The 26,565-nt window shown below is 34.4% G+C and overlaps 1 protein-coding gene across 1 annotated transcript in view; it reads left to right on the forward strand.

The window, feature by feature from the left end:
- LOC117154747 (F-box only protein 43) overlaps nucleotides 1–26,565 on the forward strand; it is a 52,132-nt gene that overhangs the window by 18,100 nt on the left and 7,467 nt on the right. The gene's annotated exons all lie outside the window — the stretch shown is intronic.

Below are 26,565 nucleotides of genomic sequence, written 5' to 3' on the forward strand. Positions count from 1 at the left end.
TTTAAGCTTGTAGCTTATGTGCGGATTATTAATTATAAAAGAAGATTTTTACAACTTAGGTTCCTACTTATCCGATAAACCAGGCTTTCTTAGAATTGTTTTCCTAATGATCTGGTAAATAATGAATCTTACATTTTCCAGTATTTTAATCGTATATATATACACACGATATATTGTAATAAAATAATTATAATAGTTGCACAGATACGCGTGTAACGATGTACTCGTGCTTTTATACAGCCTAATAAAACTGTAATATCAGCTCTGTTATGCTATTTCACGTATTAATATTATTATAACTCTAGCACGTGCCGTTTATCCACCTTCTCTTCTCCATTTAACGAACTGCTGTGACTTCTTCTTTCTCCTTTGAATCCCGAAAATGATATTCGCACACATCTAAGCCGTTGATCTCTAAATTGATTTTTCCAGCCCTCTTTCCGTAGCATAAGTTTGTTTTTGCGAATTCCAAACTTGCACTTTTTTATGGCAACAAGCTAATAACGGTCGTTGCTACAGTTCTATAAATCCGTTCACTTTCCCTCTATCTCATTGTTTTTGTACGACTTATTCAAGATTTATTATTAAAAATAAGCGCTTTGATATATTTGCTAGATTAATATCGTATGTTTTAACGATAATTAATAAAAAATGTAAGAAATCTTAAGTCTTTTATTTAGTCTTATTTAATAAATGAACTATCTAATGTTATCTCAAAATTACAATAGTTTAACATAATTTTCAGTATAAACACAATTGTGCACATTTACATATATTTCTTTCGTTTTGTGCACTTTACTCTCCAAACATGTTTAACAATTATTTCAATGCTTAATCGTTGTAATTCTCTATTCTCCGTCTATATTTTTGTGCTCTTTGGTCAACGCACGCCAGCATCAACATGTATTCCCGTTGCCGTTCTCGCTTCGTAGCTTATTTCCTTGGTCATTTGTCCCGTTCATCTTTTTCGCAGTTTTTCCTGGTTTTCTCTACGAAGTCCTTTGTAACTACACGTACAGACATACGTAGAACACTCTTGTTCTTCTGTTTCTTTATTCTCTGTTATCCTCTCTTTCCTTGCCCGTATCCTTTTCCTCCAAAAGAGATTCTGTCAGCGTCTTTCTTTCTGCGTCCGTTTATATTTCTATCCTCTTCGGATGCTTGCTCGTATCCTCTCACTCCCTCGGTTCGGAGTGTTTCGTCCTCCTCCCTCAATCACCTCTCTGTTTCGCTGGCATGCTTTCCGTCCTCTCCAGCCTCGTGTATGGACGGGCCTCTGGCAAGCCTCAAGAGCGAAAGAGAGAACGGTCCTTGTTGCTATGCAGCGGACGACAGGGTGATCCGCGCGAGGGAAAGAGAGAAGGAAACCGAAACGACCAGGAGGGCGACCGCTATGATTATTATTCGCAGGCCGAATAACCAGTGCGACCCTCCGGGGAAGGAGCCGCGTACTTGGCCGTGTTCGTTGGCTGCTCGGCCACTTTTTTACTACCTCTCATTCTCTCCCCAAGCTTCTCCCCATGCCTCTCTCTCTCTCTCTCTCTTTTTCTTCCTTCTATCACTCAGTTATCGGTTGCAAATGTGTGGTCTCTTATATGTATAAGTACATAGGTACACATGATTGGGAGCACTGAAATCGCACGCTCTTCGATCAACTTGCTGACAATTTTTTTTTAATTTCTCTCTTTATGTGTTTTATATATATATATATATATATATATATATATATATATATATATATATCGTATATTGCATTTTATATATTCATATATACACATATTATAATTTAACAATTAATAACAATTGTCGAAGCTTCTTATCGAAAATTTGGATATACTTGCTATACATACTTTATACGTCCAGATTTCTTAATATGTATCTCTCAAATTTATTGTAAACGTGTTATTTATTTTTTCAAATAATAGTTAATGGTTGTTCCGTTTCAAACATGTACATAGCTATATCATAAAACATTATTGAATGTGTTGTTGTTTAAATAGGTGAATAGTTTTAAATAAAAATTTAAGAAATAGCTTTTTACAGGTTTATTTGTTAAATTATACAGAGCCAAAAAGAATAAAACGATAAGTATCGAGTATGCGATTATGATGATCCCAGAAATATGCATATGTATATAGTGTATGGTTTATTGCGTGCAACATTTTTCATGTTACAAAAGAGGCACTATCCTCAACTGTAACATATTGAGCTGAGCGCGCGACTTCGTGTATACAAAATATATATGTGTGTGTGTGTCACTAAAGAGTAAGCTTTTGATCGTGGCAATAGAGAAGTAGAGATAGAAAAAAACAGACAGAAGCTTTGAGTTTGAGAGTTCGCACACCGACCAAGCTAGACACCAGGGCCCCTGATGACGTAATGTTGTTTACTTTTAAGCCTTCCCTTGGCAACAGGTCGCTTTCCGCGGGTCCGAGATGAAAGGATCGTCGCAGAAAGAGAGAGAGAGAGAGAGAGAGAGAGAAACAGAGAGAGAAAGAAAAAAAAACGATATCGTTGTTAATCGTCACCAAGAAACGCGAACAGAATATAATTAATGTGTATATGTATTTATAACAAAATGAAAATTGAAGTTTCGTTATTCAATTAGTAAAAATCTACGAATATGCCAGAATACAATAATACATATAAATACGTGCCAATTTTATTATTTCACATTAGTGAAGAATAAATATTTAAGTTGACATATGTATCTATAAAGGATCGGGAATAACATATTTCAGTACGAACAGTATGATTATAGTAAATAACATAAAAATTTGTAAATAGGATGTAGAAAAAAGGCGTGTGAAACGTTGACGTTCGTTTTGAAAAATTAAGCGTCTAGTACTCATGCGTATTTCTATGCTGACGAAAGGTTCTATAAAAAGGCACGATTCCAGAAGTGAAAGTTCATTATGCGAACTTGCATCGCGAAGAAATTTAAATTCGACCGAAAAATATTTTTTAGCTTTTCCTTTAACTTTTATTTAATTGACACGCTGCTAAAAAAACGCTTTGGCCCTTTAACCGAAAATATCATTTACATCGCAATATTATAAAATGATTTTACGCGTTAACATGTACATATATCTATAGCGATACGTACAAAACACGTTTCACTTGGATTCCGGTCGTTATCCTTGAGCGCAACTTTTTTGTGTCATTTACACCAGGAAATTTTCTTGAACTTTTTCAAGTGACACGAGTGCCTTGATCGATACCTTGAACTTAACAAATTTCGTATGTTTCTTGAATATGTGTGAGAAAATGCCTTTTTATGATCTAGGAATAGGAAAATACCTAAATAATTGAATATTTGAAGCTTACTGGACGGAAAGTGATGCTATTATACGACCGGTTTTATCGGAAAGAGTATATCTTCTCCGTAAGAGCGATTAACGTTCCAGCGGATATCCGTGAGTCTATAAACCGATTTCTCACGAGCTCCGGTCAGCTATTCGCGTCTCTCGGATTCCAAACTCCTCCTCTACGCCTTCGGTCTTGCACGACCTAGACAACACGCGGCAAACAACTCCGTGTGTAGGATAGAATGTGCTTTGAACGTCCTTGACTTCTCCGCTTCGGTAAACCGATGTGTAGTGGATGCACCGTTGCAACGGTGTTGTTGCCTCGTTTTCCGTTACAGTTTTTGATTAATTCAATAGCACGATCTCGTGCTATACCTATTTAAATCTGTTTCTGTCAGGAACTTAAAACGCGGAGAAGCGGAAAAGAGAACCGCGTTTACATTTTTTATGACTTTATATTATATTATTCATGCCTTTCGTTTAATTTGTGTAGCTTTCAATATACAGATACATGTATACCACCGATCAAAAGTACATGGATACTTGCTTACTTTTCATTTGATTTAATTTAATTAGAAAGTCACAAGTAAAGATCAGGCGTTGATGAGTAGCGATGAAATTTTGTATTATTATTTTATCATTACGCCACGATAAAATTGATTTTAAGTAATTAATAAATCTGCAAGAGTTAAAATAAGTTATGGCATAATTTTTTGATCAGATTTATTAAATTTTTTAAATCAAATTCATTTATGAAACATTTTGGGAAAGTAATTTGTCCTTGAGTTCCTCAAACTATCTACATATGTAGTTTTGTGCGTGCGTGTGCGTGTGTGCGTGCGCGCGCATATGTATCATACAGGTTGGGTAAAGGAGCTTTATTCCGTGATTAATTCAAGCAAAAATATTTGGGAACCATTACGTCGATGAATCAGATTTCACATTTGACTGTACTGTCAGCCAATTTTCAGACAAATAATTGAAACGTATAATGTGTTCATGTATTACGTCGTTCGTTAATTACATATTATTGGGCTAACAATAAGACAGAGAATTAAACGATGTAATCTTGTTAGGAGGGATTACGTTAAAGTTTGCCAGTATTATTCACAAATTAAAAATTCGGTTGAACAAATTCTGAACGTAAATATGCTTACATGTTCAAGTATGAAAAATAACACGAATCAAAATATAAATACGTTAATCCTCGAACAGTATTGCGCGAGTTCATTGTCACGAAATTTTAAATTTGTCTATCGAAATGAAAAGCAATTTAGAATTGTGAGTTTTTGTTCACCCTGTTAATTTGATTTAATTCCACTTCCTTCTATACTAATGTTACAATTTTATAATCATATTTTATAAAATGGCTTCTTGACATTCTCTTTGTAAACAATCCCAGTTTTATCGATAGTAATGTAATTAATATTTTGTTAGAGTGCTCGTCTCTCTTGTCAAACTTGATTATTCGAAACATAGCAAATGCTTTTCTATTTGCTCTTTGAAAGAATCTGTAGACGTTTTGCCGCCTGTAAGAAGAAACGTTCAATTTGATCTTAAATTCTGGTCGCGTAATATGTACATAGTTTCGTCTTTCTCTTGTTCCTTTGTTCATTTACCATTTATACATTTCTAGTGCAAAATTAACCGTAATATCTTACGTATGTTTGATGCGATTAACGAACGTGAATGAACTGCGATATATTGAACTGGCCGTTTAAAGTAGTTATTCGCTTAAAGTTATTCGCTTCACGAATCAAGACCCTATAAAAGTATTACGGCGCGATTCGCTACTGGATAATTATAAAGCGACGGGACACCATTTCGATTATAATAGTCGTGTACGAGTTCATGCTTGTGTTTCACGAATTGTTTCCTCTTGTCCTTACAAGAGTACTCGGCTGCCTACTAATGAGATACGAGACAGATTAAAATACATCTAAGTGAATGTAATTAAAATCCGGCTTCATCAAAGATACAACAAAAGAAACTACTGTTGTTCTCTTTTTAATAGTTTCCTATTATGCGGAATAACGAGCTGCATAGATCATCGCACAAATAAATGTGATTCTATTCAATATCTATAATATCAGAATCTATAATAATACCATATCGTAGCCGCTTCGATGTCATCTAACCGCCTGCTAGCAGGATTTCTTCCTAAATTAATAGAAAGTAATAGAAAATAATTTGGTAATATTTTGAAATTGCAAAGTTAGTTGGCTTCGTTCTATGTAGAACCGGCTATTTCCTGTACTAGGAAGTAATCTCTCTCTCTCTCTCTCTCTCTTAGATTAACAAGTAATCTCTTCTTTTTGGCCACGGAATATGAATATACTGCAAATAACGTCAACACAAGAACCAGTAGTGGAACTTTAACACCGTTTTCCAAGAGATTGCGGTCGCGTCCTCGCGATGACCAGAATGTGATAGAATATTGATTGTCAAGATCAAGGTCAATTGTGCGGCAATTGTGTGGCAATTGTGTGGCAACCGTGTTTCCCGTATCGATTTCCAGCGAACCAAACCTGGAGCTTAAAATCACGCTATGGTAATCACGCTAGTGGCATGTAATTTCTGGACAACCCTGTACATATGTAGTGCTGTAAAAGGGAACAGCGAAATTAATAAGGGAAATTGTACGATCGAAATTGTGTTAAAACTGCTAGCGGTGTACTAGCCGTAAAAGCAATCGTACGTATGTAAACAGGAGGCCGGTAATAAAACGAGATACAGAGACTCGTCTGGTTTTATCGATCAATGAACGTCCTTGCGCGGCATGAAGACGTTCAAGGTCGAGGCTTAGCTCGATGCGTGTTAGAAATTCTCAAATGGACGTTGCAATTGAGTCGTGTCGCGATGTACAGAATGCTTCGTGCAGTATATTTTGTACAAGTAATCTATCGTTTCCTTGTTTTATAAGCTTCATGTAGTTATATTTTATCTTTCGCACACGTAGGTATACGATTTCTAATATATAGCTTCCTTGAAAAGATTGAAGCGAACCGGAGCCTTGCGTAAAATTCTCAGTACCCATTGATCCAGTTTCAGTAAAAATCGTCGTTCTGGATGAAGATAAAATTTGCAGAATATTTATCATAGATTTCTTCGCCGTGTCACTCTTTAACGGTGTAATTCACGATTCAGAAGGAAAAACTTCTGGAAAAGGTTCGGAAACCAATTATCTCTTCATTCTGAAGACTTTTTCTATTTCGTATTCAAATCGATCAAGTACAAAGATGAAAAAATACAATTTTGTCGTTCAAGACCTTACCTCGGAGAAAGTATGAAGGAGAATTTGAATATGTTAGCAAAAAGTTAACCCTACACGTGTAATATACGTGTAAATTTTATTCTACATCTTTCACTTATTTTCACACGTGCAACAACCTCCTATCAATTAACTATCTATTCTTGTCTAACTGGGAATTTCGGAAATTCCCAGTGAAGCTTGATTTTCTCGAAGACAAAGCTCCCCGCCGAGATTTTCTTATTCTTGATTTTGGTCTTATTTCAAGCCAATACGTACCACCCTGTGTATATATTATACGCGCACAACAAAGATCGATATCACAATGACGTTACAATGATATGATTCTGTGGTGACGGAAAAGATAGGTAAAACCTTCGGAATTACCTTCGCAGGTACCTTTGCAACTTCATTAAAGAAAACAACAACTCTAGTTAATAGTCGTAGTTGAGAGGTATCGGGTAGATACAGTACCGATACCGATACTTGTACCGTATATCTACTTAGAGCTGGTGCTAGTGGTAGATAAAACCGGCTGAGTTTAATCGCGTTCAGTGCTCGGCAACTTTTACCTGCGCGCACCACCATCGACATCCGGTTTGTTCGTTCGTTCATTCATTGCCTGTTTTCTCAATGTAACGTCTAGGCCTTGGTGCACGTAGGTAACTCGGTCAACGTATCTCTCCCCTCCATTCTCATCCGATTGATTACGCTAGACTAACAAGATAATGCACGCTGTATGCACAACAAGATTTATTAACTCGTTTAAGCAAGATGCATGCGGTACACGTGTATAGAATGGAACTGTTGCTGATTGAAATTCATATAAATAAAGTGCACACTTTGGCACGATTGGATTAACAGAGTCAAGATAAAAGTATAAAATCGCCTCTGTAGCGCATTGTTACAAATTCCACGCAAAACGCACAAAGGCCAACATTTCGAATAACGAAGAGACTGAAAACTATTTTGTGCTTATAGATGATGGCACGATTAGCGTTATCTTGGAAAACAGACCGGATCTTTCACTTCGTTGTAGGTAATGAAAGCGAAGGTGGCCCGATCTGCTAACAGGTACGAGGGCAGAGTTCACGGCTAACGACGATCCGATAATGAGGTAGAGATAAAGTTAAGGTGGGTGTTCCTTTGGTGTCAGGTTCGAAAGGCCGTAGCTTGCGTCAAGGTCTGCACTTTGGAGATTTACTCGTGGAACAAAGGACGAAACTTGTGCACAACAGCGCAGGACACAAGGTAGCACAGGTACGAGTTGTTAAATCCGAGTAAACCGGGATATCCTGTCTTTATCCGTAATAGTTTGCTATACGAAATCAGGAAATTAAAGGACACTTGCAACAAAGGAGCCGGCCATAAAGTACTTAAGAAGGTAGATGGTACGATGGTACGTAAATAAATAGGTATTAATAATGTCACTTCTTCCACTACATTTTCTTTACATATATATATATATTTTTATATATATATATATATATATAAAATATATATATATTTTTTTTTCTTTTTGTATTCAGTAAATGAATTGTATCTAATAAATGAAATGACATTTAAGCTTAAACGTAAGATTGAATTTTTCATGATTCAAGATTTAGAACAATTGGTTACAGCGTACGCGATAAACGATAAATTAATAGCAATAAACTCTTGCAGAGTTGAGGATAAAATACACTGGAATAATTGGAAGGAACGCTTCGAAGGAACTTGTTAGTTACATATTTCTTTTTATCCAAACCCTGCAGTGTCACGTTAATTTAGATAAAGCCTATTGCGGCAGTAAAGTAGACACGAACGTCGTAAATTCTTCTTCTACGCGGCCCTTTTACTCGTCCTTGTCAGGCTTTCTGTGAGTGCCGTTCGAGGTTTATGGATTAGCAATTTACCGTCGTAAAACCTTGCCTATGTTAGGTATGGATTTACCGGTTGTTTCATACCGAAGAGCACGTATTCTCGTATTAATGCCACGCTCTATTCGTATTTCTTCGTTCGGACAGACGAAAGGCGAGAGAAGACCCGTCGCGTACCGAGAACTAGTCAATTGTTTTGCGAACAATCGCCACGAAATTTTTACTGCTTTGTCCCCAAACACGTCCGCTGTTCAATGCATTTCATTTTTATGTTTATTACGTACTTTAATTATATGCGAACGGTGTAGATATTTTTCAGTATGTTAATTAAACAATAATGTTAATTAAACAAGAGTAAAAGCTATAAATATTTTCAAATGTAATAACATATAATTACTCGTGGGAATGATCACCGTGATTTTTCACACATTCATACATACATACATACAGACAGAAATATACATATTGCGGACAAAAGTTAGATAATAATCAATCATCAACACAATTCATAAAATATTAAAAATTGCCCATTAAAATCGAAATAAGAACGTATTACTCGTTCTATGTAAAAATCACTTGAATCAAATCTCAAATTTATTCAATTTATTCAATTTATTAAATATACAGTTTCGTTTAATTAAATAGACAAATTTTAATTTACTTAACTTACTTGCAATCTGATGTTTGCTGGAGGAACATTGCTAATACGAACGTTAAAGTTGAAGAGGCAAGACTGTAGCTTTAAATTTTGCTAATTGTCATCGAATATTAAGTGACCGGAAGAGAGAGATTTCTAACGGACGTGCCAACGTTAGACGTGTGAAACATAAACGTTATGTTTGCAAACGTTTCTAAGAAAAAAATGTAACACCTCAAATATACAACACGATTCGAGTTTCTAATGTTTGTATTTATATTCTTATCCACATACGTGTCCAATTATAAACTCGTGAAAACGTTCAAAGCTATATATGAACATATTCGTAAGTTTAATTCTACGCGAATTTTTCCAAAGAGACTCTTTTACGGCCAATAGTATCGATGGATCCAGTTTGACAGTAATATATTCAACCATATTCGACAACCTTTTGCCACCAGTACCTTCGCTTTATGTTAACATCAACTACGTATTTCTATTTCTATGATTATTTCAATTTTTTAAAGATGCAACTCTAAATTGAAATTTCAATTTTGATCTAAATCTTAAGTCGAGCAAGATTTATACACACATATATAAAAGATTTATATACACATATATAAAAGGTGATTTTTTCGGACGAAATGTGCTAATATTTGTTAAATATTCTGCGGAATGCGCGAAAACATCATTCGTGTCGGGGTTTCGCCACTCTCTTTTATGTTCAACAAGATTCCGGCCCGTACTTGTGCCTTTTGCTCAATGCGACATTTCCATTCCACTCGTTCCCTTTCAAAATAAACACTTTCGATGATGATTATGCGACATAGTCGCGTTAAAAGCAACATTTATAGTACATTTATAGCACAATCATTTCTATACTAGAGGAACAAACTGATAATTAACGAAATTTGTTTCAATAGAAGAAAGTTGTTTGGTTTATATTAGACACGGAACGGTGCGAATGAATGGTACGCCTATAATCTCCGTTCATACGTAGTATCTAACAGCCCAGGTACATCTCGATCTACACACATATACCTATAATGAATTTTACAGTAAGGTGTAAAATTTCTTAATCTTTGTCTTTACTGTAAAATAGAATTATATGATAAGATTTGACAGAACCTACATTTAAGGCAGCAAAATTTTACATATATTTACATTTGTTTATCTGATTATTAAATGATAATATATATGAAATTGTTTATGTATAATGATATTATTATTTATATATAATATTATTATAGAGAAGACACGCTATCACGCTGTTACAAATCGAGAAGAATTCACAGACAATATTAGACGTCGTGCTTGCAGAGCTAACGGATAACGAAAAAACAATTCTGCCGATAGTTCCAGGATGTTCTATCTTTTCGTGGAAAAAATGAAAAATCCTGCTAAAAGTAGATTTCAAGTCGCAATCGTAAGCCACATATATATTTGAATATAGTCCCAATACTAAACACTAAATGCTACTATCAGTCGTGTATCGTAGCGGACGTGTAACATTCTTATCGAGGACACCGTTATGAAACGTAACATGACCGAAGAAATTCGATACGCTACATGCGTGCAAATACGTTTAATTGCAACAATATTTATCCAAGCTAAATGCAATCCTGCATTCAGCACCGCTTCGATTTTAAGCGTGTCGTAAAAACCAATTTTCACGTATACTGTAATTTATATTTCATTCACATTACTTTACATTATCGTAATTTATATTTCATTTACACCTTGTGCATTGAATTGCTTACGCTTGGATTTTACTCGATGGTTTTAAGAAAATAGTATTTATGCGAATCAAAAGAAACTAATATCGCCTCGGAATAGACGTTTTCATTGCGAAATCAAATCTATTGGGTTGGCAACTAAATGATTGCGCGTTTTGTCATTAGTTAGTCACTTAGTTCCCAACCCAATACACGTCATTTCACGATGAAAATTAATTGACTGTTAGCCTTAATGCTACATTATTGCAACAATGATTTACACAAAGAGTAGGATCTGGATCCGTTTCATCAAATATCGTAACAATTTTGAATTAAATATTACAAGCAATAGATATTTTTTAGATCTTTAATCTTTTGTACATTTTGCCATAGAATGCATCATTATAGTAAATGCATAAAAATCCGCAATTTACGTAAAATTATTGCTGTCGATTGTCGATGCATCCAGCGTACTTTCAATAACGCAACAAAATTTTTCAATAACGCTTTTCGCACGTGATCCGTTCACGAATATTCGCTGCTGCTACGACGACCATGCTTCGCTTACGTATTTACCCATGGAACACATTATTGGAAATTGCTCTGAATCGCAGAGCTGCATTCTTCTTTATCGAGAGTTCGTTGACCATAGCAAAACATTCCGTTAGGCAGCGCACTGCCCTTTGGTTGTTCGGCGGTCTCTCTGGGTTGCCGAAAAGGAGGTACAGAAAAGAACCGCGTCGCTGGCGTCGCGTCGCGTCGGTGGCACCGAGTTCTCTCCCTGCCGCGGCCGCGTTGTTAACGAGCAACGAGAAAGCGACGAACGTGCTCGCTCAGGAATAAGAGAGACAGTGAGAAATAAAAGGAGAGGACAAGATTGATATTACCAAAAGTTAGAACGATGCGGACGGCGACTGAAAGAGAGAGACTGAGACAGGTCCTGTTGCCGGGCCCCTGTTGCTACGCGGTTACGGTGCATCGTGCTGAATTCGCAACGAGACTTTTTCGTGATTGCGTTGAATAATGTATGTGTAATAGACGCGTGGCCCTGGCTAGCAATGATTTTGACACTGTCAGAGACACCTTTCTACCACGAACGGTCTCTGTTTTGCGCAGGACGGATGGTGGCCTTGAGCAGGTCACGTCATCCAACAACATATCATCCTGCATCCTGAATCTTGCCGATCGCTCGATCGATTGCTAACTGCGTACATTCGGCGCATTCTCCACTCTCTGCTGGCTAGCTCGCTTCGCTCGACCTTTCCATTCCTTATTCGATAATTATTTTCAACACGTTTCTCTTCTGAGATACTAAACATTTACAATAATCCCGTTTATACTTGCTTCTGTATTGTAATTTCGGGTTTTTAATGGTATTCAGTGAACATTATGTAAGTAAAATATTTGAAAAGTGATAATTTAAATAATATATCGTCGTCATTAAATAAATAACGTATCGACTTGGCTTGTAGTTCTCTTTAATATATTACACATATATGTCAAACATATATGTGACATATATGTAATGTAACATTGTGTGTGTGTGTGTGTGTGCGCGCGCGCGCGCGCGCGCCTGTGTGTATGTGTGTGTAACTGACTGCCACGATGTGTTATTAAAAAGAAAAGATACGCGCGAGCTTTGGTTCTACCAGGATTAGTTGGAATTCTAGGAAAATGATGACGATGCACATATAGATACGAGTCATTTTATCGATAATTTCGAAAGTCACGTCTAGTCAAGTAATCAGTGAATTAATTACTTTGAATTTTGTGTATTCGAAACTATTTTAGAAGACGCCTCACAGAGATCATGTTTTTCGCTTCTATCGATGGGAACATTTTCAAATTAATGTTTCCGGAGATAAAACGGTTTTCGCATCTTCTTATATACTTTTTAAAGCTATAATTCCAATTAAATACAAAAAAATTGTAATTAGTAGCTAAACAGTAACGTTCTACATACGATATACATACGTACGTATACTAGCCTTTTATGAGAAATTTTTCAAATACTATAATCTGTCACGAGTACACGTTTTTAGATGTTTTCAAAACTATACCAGATATTAAAATTGAAAACGTCTGAAATAGTAAATTTCCTTTTTATATAACTACCCAATGGCATTACGTATTACATATTGAAGTAAGACATTTTACACACACGCGAAATATTTGTTTCTTTTTTTTTTTATAATGATATAAATGTTTATACGTGATTTATCCTGAACAGCAAAATTTACTTGAGAAGAGATAGAAATGTTTGAGGTCTCGTAGCCTGAATGAAGGAGCCGGTATCGTTTCATGGTTTTCCCGCGCGTTTGCGCACGCGTCTTCCTTGAAATCTCTTCAAGGCCAAGCAGATCTTAATGAATGGCAAAGAAATGTCTCATTGGCAGTCTGCCTTAGCCTCTTTGTATAGCGAAGGTAGGAAGAGGCACAGCACACGTACAAAAAAGGAACGTGACAAAGTTTAATGACAAATGCTTTTGTTTGGAAGGAGAAAAATCTTCTACTTTGTACGGTTATTTACTTTAATCAAAATTATAAACGTAACTTGTATCGAAAATTGAGTTTGTACATGAAAGCGATATGATACATTTGACTAATTGATCCTATTACGAAAAGTCATCATATACATATAAGCCATCATATATATACACATGTGTGTATAAATCATTTTGCGGCGGACCTCTAGGAAATTGGTTTGGAAACGAAAACAGAGTAACAGAAAGAAATGGCCATTAAGGTTGAAATCGCCCGCGGAACAATTGTTTCTGTGTGCGAAAAATTTCTTCTTCGTTACGATCATCCAGAGGGCACAGAGTCCATGGGGACAAAATAAGGAACGCCCCCGAAAAAAGAAAACTGCGCAAGCTTCGAGGAAAAAGGAGAGGAGGAAAGAGGAGGAAAGAGGAGGAAAGAGGAGGAAAGAGCAAAGTCGAAGGCAGAACTTTCGCGCTCTCACGTCCACGTGCTGCGTTGTTATTGTTGTTGTTGCCGTCTTCGTCTCTGGTCTCATCGCGGTTGCTATCCCTTTCTACGTCTGCCTTGGTCTCTTTTTCTTTCTCCGTAGACGTTTCTCTGTCCTCTTTCTTCAAACGTGTTTCCTTTTCCGTTCTCCTATCTCTGTTCATCCTTGAAGCTTCTCTTTCTCCCCACCCTCTGACTGGCGTCACGAAAGGCGCGTTGGCGTCACATGGTGGGGATCCCGATTAACGGACTCTAATTGCATAGCAACAGTGAGGCCGAGATAATGATACATCTGACGTGCGTTGCCGGAGGGCATCTGGCCCACTTCGACCAAACGATCCCGGGCCCATGCATATACACTCCGTTCCTGCGTGTTTGCGTGCGCAAAACCCTCTTAACTCGCACGCAAACTCGCGTCTGGAAATACAAGCCGCCAACTTTTGGCGCGAATCTCTCTGCAGAACCCTTCACCCAGCGATATTCTTCCAACTTTAGTCTCTCATCGTGCTTACGAACACCTACCATATGCATACAACCGAGCTTCAATTTTGCTTCATTATTACCTACACTTTTCATATTGTCCAACTAAATTTTCCCTTTTCTCCCTATTATTTTCTTTGTAGGAACAAATATGAAAATTCAAGATTGAAAGGTGGAAAATTTTACCATTACGATTTCCAACGTTCATAACATTTTTGCGATGAAAACATAGTTTGTGTGTATGCGGGAAATGTATCTATGTATATGTAATTTAAAAAATTAATAGGCAAGACGAGTATAATGCTACGAGGTAGATAGAAATTCATTACAAAGCAAACTGCTAATTGAAATTGTGTATACATATTAACTTGTCAAAAGATTGATTAACACACGAATATCTTTAAATCATAATATTGCACTAATAATAACTGAGACGATAAACGCTTGTTTCACAAGAGTAAGAAATGTAAGAGTAATTCATTTCCTGTCTTGTTTAACACGAGTATTTCATACAACTTGGCTTTTTCCATCGAATAGAGTAAATGATAATAAGGATACGAGATGCTGTCAAAAAATGAGCTTTTCCATATAAAATATGCACATATTTTCGTAAGCGTGTCTTAACCGGTGCGACGCGGCGCGTCACGGCACAGCACTGGTAGTTCTTAAAAATCTTTTTATTCTTCATCCTCAAAGAGCGAACATTTGGGTCTCTTTTGAACTCTCGCACGTACATTTCTACCTGCACATACAAAGTCATCGACGGGTGTATACCTGTTCACGGTAGTGGTGTACCTTGGACCTTTTTGTCCCGGAACCCGAGATATCCGTCCTTCTGGTTGGACACGGCTTCGATTGGCCTGAAAAAATTCTTCTTTTGCCTGATAGAAATCGTGCATTCGACGCAGAACCAAAGTAGATCGCATTACCGACTGCGCGTCAATCTTTATTTGTTCCAATGACCCGCTTCATATTTCTCTTCGAGCAATCACGTTTCAACTATCGTTTTTTAAAAGTTCTAATAAAAAGAAAAAGTTCTAATTTCATGCAGATATTTATATTCTAATACAAAAATATCGATAAATACGTAAAATATGTGAAAATGAAAATTCGTATTGGGTTGTGTAGAAAATGAAATGTAAAAACAGTTAGAATAATAAGAGAATATCGAGAATATTGGAAAATTCACGAAATTTTAAAGTATTAGAAGTACTTGACTGGTGTTAAATGCTGAATACGTGGAAATACTTAATTGATCACTATAGAGAAAAGGTAGAAGGCAATTGTGTGTGAGAACTACGCAGTCTGAATGATACAGCTTGTTTGGTTACTAAGCGCGCGCCTGTTTCGAATGACCCGCTCAACGCGACCTCGAGACAATCTCTTAAATTTCGTCCGTCACTTTCGGCGGGAATCAGAACGTATGTATGTATAATTCATTAGGATTGATAGGTGATCCGCCTATTAATCTGTTTTTCATTAAACTGATGGGGTTTTAATTTTCTTTTTGAACGTTGATTTACGAAATTTTAAATTAAAGAATCTGCTTTAATTTAGTATAAGAAGTTTATGAATGCTTCTAAGTCTAAGGATAGTAAAAATATGCAGACGTTTGGAGAAATCGCAAATCGGATATCGTAATATACATAACTCATTTCTCACGCAATTCTTTTTTTAATGTTTTTCGAATGCATAAAATTTTTTATACGACTTTCAGATTACTTTCGGTACCTACTACTAGTCAAAATTTTAATTATTATTAACAATAACAACAACAATTATTATTATTGCTATTAGCGTTTATTTTAGTAATGAGATTTAAAGCCTAGTGCAATCTTTGCTTACATAAGATATGTGATTAATAATAATCATTGCCTTATATCGTATAGTAATAACTATCGTATATATAATAAACATTTCTAATAAAATTTAGTAAACGTAGACAATTTTTCAAAAACTGTACGTATTAGTAGGTATAATATATACTATTTTTTATGGCGATCAAGGTTATCGCCTTCTTTAAAAATCGAGCAAAATTATAATAGCGATGCAAGACCTGGTGATTCTCCGCAAGTTTGTAAATTCTTCAACGTTATTTGGAATGTTACGCGTGTGTATATATATATATATATATATATATATATATATATATATATATATATACACATATATATATATATGTCGGATTTACTATATATACATATACGCGTTGACGTTCTATTTGAAGACTCGTTAAACGGTCATCACTCATTGACACTGAGGGTTCCTTTGAGCGACCTTGACGCCTTTGGTATCTAGATGAATCGATTAACTAATTATAAACGATAAAAGAAAGAGCGAGAGAGAGAGAGAGAGAGAGAGAAAGGGGAGAGAGAGAGAGAGAGAGAGAGAGAGAGCGGCGGGGCGGCAGTAAAGCACATATCGTGAAGGACGAGGTCAAGGTACCTGTATTGTATGTCTATTGCCGATTATTTTCAGGGGTAATGAAACATAACAAGCCGCCTTTCTGCCATCGGATGATTGGTAGAATGCACATGTACCGCCTACATATTCAACTAGAAACTTTCGAACAGTATAAAGAGTTAAAATACAAAGTTATTATGAACAAAATACATATTTAAGCAAAGAAATGCAGAATAAGAAGATAATTAGATCTATTAAGTACTTTTGCATAATTTCTCGATACCTATATCAAATACCACTACTGTATTATCGGGTTCGTCAATCTATAAAGGAATTAATCACACGACATATAGGATCTTTCTTCAAATCGTTTAATATTTGTCAAGTTGTTGAGAAATGTAATCACACAACGATCGAGGGTCTCAGTATTTTTTTTCACTGGGAAAAAGTATTCTTTTGAAGGCCCAGGAAACATCTGGTAGGCGGTACCTATATCCGAAGGCAGCTATATCTTAAGTTAAGTCAAGTCTTAAGTTATCGAAGGTGTTTGCATTGCAGATTTAATACCTTCTCTTCTGCATTTCCTTTCCTCGATGACTAAGACAAGGCTGATTTAATACTTTAATTTACCTTTTGAATAAATTTTTGAACGCTTCGTTCAATATTCCAATATTAATTCGATTATCCCAATATTAATTAAACAATTTAATTACAACGCGAACAGTGTTCATGTTCTCTGAAACACGATTCATCAGAATTTGCCGAAATTTCATATACATGTCGATCAATTAAGAAGTTATGTTGATATACGTTAACGATTTGAAAATTTTATCTGGAATTTTACTGCATTAAATTAACCGATTAAATGTGAAACGATAGTTGACTAACAAGCTATATGAGATAAAGACCAAGTTACTGCTTGTAATATTATCGATTGTAAAGAGATTTAAATATAATGCAAAAGTAAAGCTAACTCTTTCTGTTAAAATTCTGTCGAATTTGGTATATACATATATATACAGGGTGGTTGGTAACTGGTCGTACAAGCGGAAAGGGATGATTCTACGCGAAAAAAGAAGTCGAAAATATAGAATAAAAATTTTTCGTTCGAGGCTTTGTTTTCGAGAAAATCGACTTTGAATTTTCGCTCGGTACGCGTGCACTTTATCACGTATCGTTATAACGGATCGTTGTCTCGATGGAAAAATTAAAAAAAAAAACTAAAAATAAAAAAAATTTTTTATTCTATACTTTCGACTTCTTTTTTCGCGTAGAATCACCCCCTTTCCGCTTGTATCACCAGTAGTTACCAACCACCCTGTATATTTTATAATCACTTTTGATATTAACGTTAATAGACATTTATGGGATATTTAAAGATATTAAAATTCACCGAATTCATGAGATATAATACAGAAGAATATATAAAATGCTCAAAGTACAACATTCGCTGTAATATTTAATGAAAAAAATAAATGTCGAGGTTCTGTCTTTTTGGTAGATATTTGAATTAGTATGCATAACATGGTATTAGCATTATTTTCTTATCGACGGAATTTAAACCTTGTTAAATATAAAAAAATATTTGTATCATTTTAAAATTATCTAGTATTAATTTTTTAGTGCAGAGGAAGATTGCACATCAAATAAAATCACTACTCACGCTATAGTTTTTATAGAAAGTTTTCAAATATTCGAATATTCATATATTATCCTCGAATCTTAAACAAACGACGAAAATTGTTTCTGTTGGTGCGAAATTCGGAACGGTAGCGCGAAGGGTGAGATAAAGATCGTGATTTGTTCGAATTTAGGGACGGTAGGTGACAAAGAGAAGGCAGAATCCTGAACAACCGTAAACGAGGAAACCTGCGTGCTGGTCGATAGGATTAACTGAACCGGGATCTAATTTGATGACCGAATCAGAGCCCGAAACTCGATACGCTCCTAGCACGTTTAACGGGGATATTGAATTACCGGTGTATACACCTTAATTCAACGTGATAGGCGAAAAAACTGAGATAAGCGGTCTGAAATTTTGAAAGTTCCGGTTATGCCAATCTGCAGGTAGTAGATTTCTAAATTCGTCGAAAAAGGTTTTTTTTATGATTACCGAGATCTCTTCTAAAACCAGTTGAAATCTAGATATCGTGGGTATCGATGCAAAACGTCACACCGAGAAAATAATTATTTTTACTCATTTCACTGTGCATTCAAACGATAGTACGCTGCAATAACTATATTGTAAATTGTACAGTACATGTTACATTCAAAAATTAAATTTTGTATAATTATAGTTACACACACGCGCGAAATACATATCTAATATAGAAATAGCATTGTAATTGTGTAATATAACATAGACGTTAGAAATATAACAAAATTTCCCGGCGAAATTATAAATATTTCATAAAATCAGAAGCAAACTAATATTTTTCAAAGTCTTATTTTGCTAAAAAAATATGTGGCTGCTTGATCATTAAATGTTTAAAATAATATTACATCGTTTGTCGCGTATTATTAATTTGTTTAAGACTTTTCGACCACATTCGTGACAGAACTATTAGCATAAGAATTGGCCTCGTTTATCAAAACTGCTACTTGTTTGCCTATCCGAAACATTAATATCTATTCTTACATTTTTCACTCGTTCTCCTACATTAATTCTACAATCTTTGAGATTTTATCTTGACATCCCTATTAATAATCGATTCTGCAATTCTTTAGGAATTGATAGCGAAGCGATAACAGAATAAAAAGGGGCGGCAGGGGGGGGGGTGGCTGAAATGACTATTGAAATTGAAAGCAGGACAATTAATAATTTGCTGTTTTACAATGTACACATTTAATTGTTCTCTAGTTAATAATTTAGATACTTTTGAAATATTATTTTTATCATAAAAAATAAGACTCCATCGTAAAGCGATAGCGATTGAAAATGAATTTAACACTTTAGCGTTGTACTGTATATGTATGTATGCATGTATGCATACATGTATATATGTATGTATGGGGTATTGTATTATGTATTATTATTTCTCTTGATTATTACAAGTGGAAAGTAATTTGATTTAGAGAGGAGAACTTGGTAAAACATTTGATATTCTTGTACAAAATTGTTATACAAATTTCAAAATATTATCTTGTTTTTCTCATCGAAACTATTTTAGCACTTTCAATTAAATGGATTGCAAATTAATTGTGGTAACAATATAGCATAGCTAATTTTCAAAAATGTGTCACACCATTATTGTTTTAAGTGTGAGAGTGCCACCAATTTCATTTAATATGTGTAGAATTTATCAAGATATAAAGGTTCCGGTTTTAAACGGTTTAACGCAGCGCTTGAAATTATCTCATGACTAATTAATTATCGCGGTCAACGACCAAGTGGAAACCATTGAGAGATTAGCGTATTAGTTGTTTAATTACCGACTGTTCTATTCAATTTTTCATATATCTGTTCTGTTTTACAAATATCCAACACCAAACTAACAAAGCGTCAAAATATAAAATTTGAATAATTTTCGTAAAAGAAACTAGAAATTTTAATAACTTTATTAATTGTATGTAACGTATCTAGTGAAAGATACGTTTGAAATAATGAAATAAATAAAGAGATTTGGAACGTTTCACATATTAGAACACGATAGAAACCTGTAACAAATTTAGTAGATGTAAAACGTGATGATTTCACACTTTTTCAAAATTTCACTAAAATTTTCTTAAAATTTTCATCGTATTTATTTATATAATAAACCCTCACATAAGAGGTTTTGAGTTATTCAGAATATTTAGATTTTTTTATTATTTAACATAAAGAGATAACAGTTTTTAACTTTTAAATGAGATTCATGTTGCGTCTTTTATTTTATTTTGTTAATTATTTTATTATTATGCACACACACACACACACACATATGTATATATAGCTTTACTTGATAATATCGAAATCAAAAAAAAATTAAACACGAAAACTAATTTTCTTTAAATTTAATACAACTCAACAATAACGCGTATCTATTCTATAATAAAAAAAATGTAAACGCTAGAAACAGCATGGAGAAAAATTTGTTCGTCATAATCATTCGTGATGATATTTATTCCGGAAGCGTAGAATTTGTCGTCCGCTGCATCCAGAATTTTCTCTACTTTCCTACGTTGTATCGCTACATTCTGTTAAACCTCTTATTGAGCTTACTGTACTTTGTTAGCTACTTTATCGCTGGGAAGTTGAACGGGCGGGCAGTCTAGTCCTAACCTCAACAATATATTCGATACATCATGATTTTCGAAGAAAAACTAACACAAACAGTTGTGATCGAATACAACGACATGCTTGATCTTCGTTTCAACATTGTGCTGGCGCGGCGCGGCGCGATGCCTGCGTAGTCAAGAATTTTTTATCTTCGTTCCATGAAGTTTCAGGGCGGTACTGTGTAACATTGTGTGGGTCTATTCCCACATGCCCTTTTTTTCCATGGCTATCTACGCGGTAGAACGAAGATTTTTCGGTTCGGTCGGTCGTTACGTACAACTGTTCTCACTGACAAGATTTATCTCTCTTCGAGAAGTTTACACCGATATATTAGAATATTTCAACGTTATATTTCAAATATTCTAACGGATAAGTATCAGAATGTATTAGGACTGTAGGGACAGTTGTTAAGCCTGCCACGTTTTTTCACTTTCGGCTCAATTATTTATATATTTCTAACATTGAAAGATATCTTCCCTTTGGGCAAAATGTGATAAAATATGTTAAACATCTTCTTAAAACATTACAAATCCTCTTTATTTGCTAAAATAATAGCGTAGTAAGGTTGTGAAGCATAGAAATTCAAGAATTAACTTCCTAAGAGTTGGCTAAATTTTAAGAAAGTGTGTCAAAATAAAACTTGTTTTTTATTACTTTGTTATATTAACGTTCATAAAATTGTATAGGAAATTACTTTTTTAGAAAAACACTAACATCCTTTTTGTATTTATGGTATTTATGAAGAAATATTATCATGAAAACGGATATAGATTTTAAGGGATTAATTAATATCAATAAAATAATTCTATACATAAAAATAGGAAAGTGAGTTTCGCCTTGATATTTTTTAACTCATTATTGACCACACTGTGTAACATTTTATGATATATGTATAGCGATTCAAACGTTAAACATTCCTCACCGCCCGAACTTTGGTAATTACATACGTACATTTATTCACTTTATCTGAACTTGTAATGTTGTTTCCTACTACAAAAGTTTCATGCTACATTCCTGGCAACCTTCGCGTTAACCATCTTATTATTGTGATCCAGAATGTTAATTGCTTTGTAGATTCTTCATTTTTATAAGTACTTTATGTTTTTTGAACAATTTTTTGCAAATTTGCACTGTGTGTTGCGAGGTACAGTTTATTCACAGAATTAAGCGGCATAATTATATGTGCATACTCTTACATATAAAGTCAGCCACTATTTTATATTGCTTCCTTTATTTAAAAAAAAAAAAAAAAAAAAAAAAAATCGAATCTCTCCATTATAACGGAGTATTATTATAACTACATATTGTACATGTGTATGACTAATCTTCTGGTAGTGAAATAATGAATATTTTATTTCAATTTATTTTATTAATCGTTTATTACAATATATATGTATGTATATATTCATACTGTACTATTAATTAATTACTGTTCGTATTACAGTTAATATTTCATGGGCTTTCCTTTATGACGAATAACTGCCTGCAATCTTTTGGGCATGGATAGTAGTAAGTTTTCAACAAAGTTTGGTTTTATACATTCCCAATCTTTTTTCGAAATTTCCTTAATACATTCTTTTGACGTTACATTGCACCCGCAGATTAACTTTTGTTTCTGTATGTTTTCAGTACTATAAATGTTTATATATTATAAATAATATACAGTTACATATACTTGAATATATTTAATAGTAATAGAAAATATTTCTCCTTTTAGTTCAACTTTGAATAAATATTTTTGTTTCTCGCTGTATTGTATATTACGCGCGCGCGCGCACGCACACACACACACACACTCAAATTAATTATATATATATATACATTGCTCAGAAATATATATTTTTATAGTTGAAGCCCGCAAGTAAGAAAAAGTATGATATCAGATTTTCCGCATTTTACAAAGCAGCAACTTGAAAACTATCTGTCCGTATGATTAAATATATATATATATTTCTGCCATCCTCTCGACATCCGCTTAACAAATATCGATACAGTTATTAGTTACAACTTATAGATATGTATTAATGTTATTCGTAGATTAATATTAAAACACATTGTAAATATATCGCCTATTTTTAAAAGGAGAAACAGAAATTCGAACGTATGATTATACGAGGTTATTCCCTCCTTTCACTGTTTCATAATAATAAAAATACTTTTATTACGAAATGACACAAGAGTTGAAAAATGAAAAAAGGTGGACCGATCTTATTTGTCTCGCGTGATCTTCGTCTAAATTCCTGGTAATTGTCGCGTTCTGCATACATATGTAAGAGTACGCTGAATTCTGTGTTATTAAGTATACAAAGTTCCACTGTAATCATTCCCGACATTCTACAACAGTCTACGCTATTGCTCTCGGAGAAGTATACTTCGTTTGGGTTGCAGGAAGTGCGTACGGTCTACGCTGGGGGATATTTAGGGTCCGTTGCGTTACGACATCACTTTTCGTAGATACACACTACACATTGTTGCGCCAGCTGGCTGCTATATTGTGAGGAAAGGGCTTGTGGTAGAGTGTATAGAGCGTAGAGAAACCCTACCGTCATTTTCTACATTTCGAACCCAACTGCCACAGCCAGTAGACGTTTCTACCGCCCGCCTGTGATGGGAGAAAATATTACCACGCTTTCAAATTTTAAACTCGTACGATCCTTTCCGTAGAAACCGTATCCTCCAATTAGTTTCTCCCATATTTTACAATGGCGTCGTCGACCAGCAGTTTCTTCACGATACACATTCAAAAAGATCGTTTTTGTTACATGTAGACTTTCGATAAAAAGAAGATACGTACTTTGTAGACTTTTGTGCGACTTCAGAAGTGGATCTAAAGTTTTCCTTTACTTACCATATAAAGAGAAAAAGTCAAATAATCGTTTTCTCTAATCTGAATAAAATTTAACGAGTAATAATTATTATAAATCAAATGATCTGATACTAGTATAGTAACGTGCATATATAAAATGATATAATCGTAATTTATTATTCTCATTTCGATAATAATACGATATTTTAAATTTCATTTCTTCATAACTTTTTAATAATTCCCTCAATGATTTAGTTAACGCTATCAAATGAATAATATTCGAATTAGAAGCAACGAATCTAGATTATTGTATAACATATGTAACAATACACCTGTACTTAACTAAGTAATTCAAACGATTTATTTAAATTTTAGTATCATTGGCATTTTTATATAATATTGTCACAAAATTTTGAAAGTGATGTTTTTTGAAAATTTCTCAATTTATAAGCTATAAATAAGATATCGTACGAATTATTTGTAAGTTAGAAATAAAATATGCTTAGGGAAGTAAACGATTCATTGATGTAATATAATTCATTCATGTGTATGGAAGTTTTTGGTCTGGTAACGAAATAAGGAGGAGATAACATCGCATGCATACTTACATATGGTGATCTGTGTCCTAACTTGCGTGGTCCACTTCTTTCCCGCCAGAAATTCTAGCGCCACCGTTTTCATGTTACGTAGTTTCGGTAGAGTTCAGACTGCTCGGAATCCGCTCGGTTGCTAGGCAGGGACATTCGAATAGCTCACATTTATTGTTAGTTGTAAACGTGCGATGTTTTATGGTTCATTGCATCGAACAGAAGGGAACATAAGATGTTCGTTTGATAAACTTCGATTTTGTTCTTGCATACTCGATTGCTTAAATTTTCTCACGCATTTTCTGCCGCGCTAATTAGCAATGCACGACAGATGCTCGGTAGCTCGCTTTGACAACGCTGTTTGTTGTGTTCGTGACGTGACGCTATGCTGAATTGTAAACGCATGCAATCCATGCGCTCGTTTATCATGAATGGCTCCTTGCTCGTAAAAATGTCATTGCTTTCCTACTTGTTTTTTATCGTTCATAAGCTTTATGATCGTTATAATTTTTCGATTAACTTTGATACATCGAAGCAGATTATTCATAATCTTAACCTTTTCGTACTATAATGGATAATTTGAAGTATTCGGTCTTCCTTCCGTATATATCAACTCTCCTGATTTTATTATTTCTATATTTATACTAAAGAATTATAGTAGAAGCTTTTGTCAAGGAAAGAAGTAAATGTAACATGTAAAGGAAAAAGTTGTTGTAAGTGAGTGAAAAAATGATTCGGATTAAGAATCTTTATCGAAATTTCCCATAAAAGTACAGTTGTTGATCTACTGTTTATTTTGCATGTTGAAATGTAGAAGTTGTTGCTCTCCTTCGAGCTGTGACAGCTTGTGAAAATGCACACGTGGAAGAGTCTAAGAATCTTTTTGTAGTCTTCCTGTTAGGATACAGCTCAGCGCTCCTTTCACTTTGCGTTATTGCAATATGTCATCCTGACGCGAACAGGTGCAACCTGACGTAACTATACCGATTAATTAGTGTTACAGACGAAAGAAGCTAGAACCTGACAACTCTGTCTTTTCCTCTAATTACTTTACATTTTTGGCAATTAAGTAAATAGGAAATACCAACTGCATTATCTAAAACTAGATAAGAGACACTTGAGATAATACATATAGGACGAGGCTAATGGATCTTTTTCACACTTGGACCATTAACCATTTTTATTTTTCTTTTTTTTTTTTACTGAAATGTAACATCCGTTGGCTTTAACAACAATAAGTAACGATGAAAATATATTTTTCATCCGCCATGGTGCAAGCCCATTTTTATTGAAATTGCATGAAATTTATTTCTATCACGCTAGGTAAATTAGCACACTTTCTTTCTTATTTCATTTATATTATTTCTTTTAACATGTTTTGGTGTGAAACGAAAATTAAGAATTTTGTACAACTTTTAAAGTCAAGCAATACTAGAATATTGAAACGAAGGAAAGTAGCTATCACTGCCGAATGTTTACCACTTTCTTTCGATATATTTCGTTAAAGAAATTGAGGAAGGTTTCTTTGATTAACGAAAACTAGGTGTTCAATGTATCTTTAATATCATCATATTTTGTTCGTTAAACGCATTAATACAGTTTTCTATGAATATACTTGTATAACGGCATTTTATGAGGAGAATTTTAACGTTGACGATATTCCTAGTATCGACAACGTACTTTTTGTTCTAAATGTTATCTGATAAGTTGAAATTACCCTTCGACACGTATATACATATTTGAAAATACTCTTGGCGTCGTATCATTATTCTACCGACCACTGTCGATAAAGTATGAATCTACTACTTTCATAGTTCTTTGGTAATCTGTGTGTGTTACCATCCGTGGTTTCACCGTTGTTTGTAATACGAAACTTACCTACAGAAAATGCATATATGTATCATGCACATGTTGTATGTATGTAGACACATTTTCTATTTTATAATTTCCGAATAACGCGTAACGTTTCTTAATATTACATATTATATTTCATATTTTTTCTATCTTCACTAGTATAGTAATGTTTTGCCTCTAGAAGATTTTTCATACTTGATGCATGCTGCGTGCCTCTTTATTCTATATACAAGCTTTATGATGATATATATATATATATATATACACGTTGCAAGGAATTGTTAAAAATTTGCTACGCTATTAAACGTATCGATATCATCGATATCAGTGAATACAGAATTTTCACAAATAACGTCGTACTATTTAAAATCCTACGGTTACTTTCAGAATAAATAAATTAGAAATCAGAATAAATAGCTACATATGGAACAAGAATAT

This window comes from Bombus vancouverensis, chromosome 11 (assembly GCF_051014615.1).
Source record: "Bombus vancouverensis nearcticus chromosome 11, iyBomVanc1_principal, whole genome shotgun sequence".
Lineage (NCBI taxonomy): Eukaryota > Metazoa > Arthropoda > Insecta > Hymenoptera > Apidae > Bombus > Bombus vancouverensis.